This window comes from Rhopilema esculentum, chromosome 20 (genome assembly GCF_057945365.1).
Source record: "Rhopilema esculentum isolate cy_ngs chromosome 20, ASM5794536v1, whole genome shotgun sequence".
In the NCBI taxonomy this organism is placed as follows: domain Eukaryota; kingdom Metazoa; phylum Cnidaria; class Scyphozoa; order Rhizostomeae; family Rhizostomatidae; genus Rhopilema; species Rhopilema esculentum.
Window position 1 is genome coordinate 6,926,572 of NC_142834.1, and position 1,100 is coordinate 6,927,671.

The 1,100-nt window shown below is 40.5% G+C and overlaps 1 protein-coding gene across 3 annotated transcripts in view; it reads right to left on the minus strand.

Annotated features, from left to right (window-relative positions):
- LOC135687119 (cartilage oligomeric matrix protein) overlaps positions 1–1,100 on the minus strand; it is a 38,941-nt gene that overhangs the window by 29,693 nt on the left and 8,148 nt on the right. The window contains exon 1 of one of the 3 annotated variants that reach the window (XM_065203594.2): positions 304–450. The exons of the other annotated variants lie outside the window; for them this stretch is intronic. The gene's annotated coding sequence lies outside the window, so the exon portion shown is untranslated. Of the gene's footprint in view, positions 1–303; positions 451–1,100 lie in introns of those variants that run through there. 3 annotated transcript variants of the gene reach the window in all.

Here is a 1,100-nt window from a genome sequence, read left to right on the forward strand (position 1 = left end):
AAAAAACAGAGAAAAAAATTAAAGGTAATCAGTTGCACCTGGATATGCTGAGCTATTGTATCAAACACCTATCTAGCTTCAAGAAAAGGCAATATCCACATTTTGGCTATTTTTTTCCCTAATTGGCTAGTTTCCCATTTCTTCATCCTAGCCTCTCTCTGTAACCCCACCTTTGCCGAGGGAAGATTGCCTTCAAATTTTCATGCAGTGATATTGGCATTACATTATTCACGGAAATAATACGATTGCTGATCCTGCTAACCAGTGTTTCAATCTAACTCTCTAAAACCAGCAATAGCATACCTGTTGCTGAAAGCCCTGCACAAAACTGCTGTCATTTATAAAACTCAGGCCAGTTTCCAGGTAGAGGTAGCAGTATCTCTGGTATTGCAGCTGACAGGTGCTTCAAAAAAGTTTTCATTGCCAACGACCCCATAAGGATGGCAACTGACTAAATACGAGATTTGTATGACAACTGCAAATGGGGTCCTTTTCTCAAACCATGTCAAATGTGCTTTTCTCAAATCATGTCAAATGTGCTTAAAAGGTAGAAGTTACAGCAGCCTAAAACTGAGAGTTTGAATCGAATGTATATGTCTTATGATATGGTGTGACCAATAGATTAGGTCCTTGCTCTCAACAAGAACAAAAGGGAGTCTTTTCTTCCTTGGTCTCCTTTTGGTTAGTCTGCACAGGACGGTTAAAAATCGAAAAGAAAGCAATATATTCCATGCTAGTTTGAAATATCTGGCATCGTCCCAACAATGATCCTTCCAGTCTCATCTCCACTCAATTATGTACACTCCTGATGAGCTCTCGGACCCATAAAGATCAAATTTGTGTGCATGTGATCACTGTGGTAAGGTCATTCATAGGTCTAGTTGGGGGAAGATGGAGCAAGGCGAGGCATGACCCTGCAAGCCGTCTAATGACCATCTTCGGATGAGTTGATTGCAATGGACTGTTCATTCCTATCTCCAGGAGATCTACCTCCATCTTTCTCTGATCAATTGCTGAAACTAGGAATTACTTCTGTTTGAATAACGTCTTATAGAATCGAGCTTTGGCATGGCTCATATGATTTACCCTCCACAACAAAG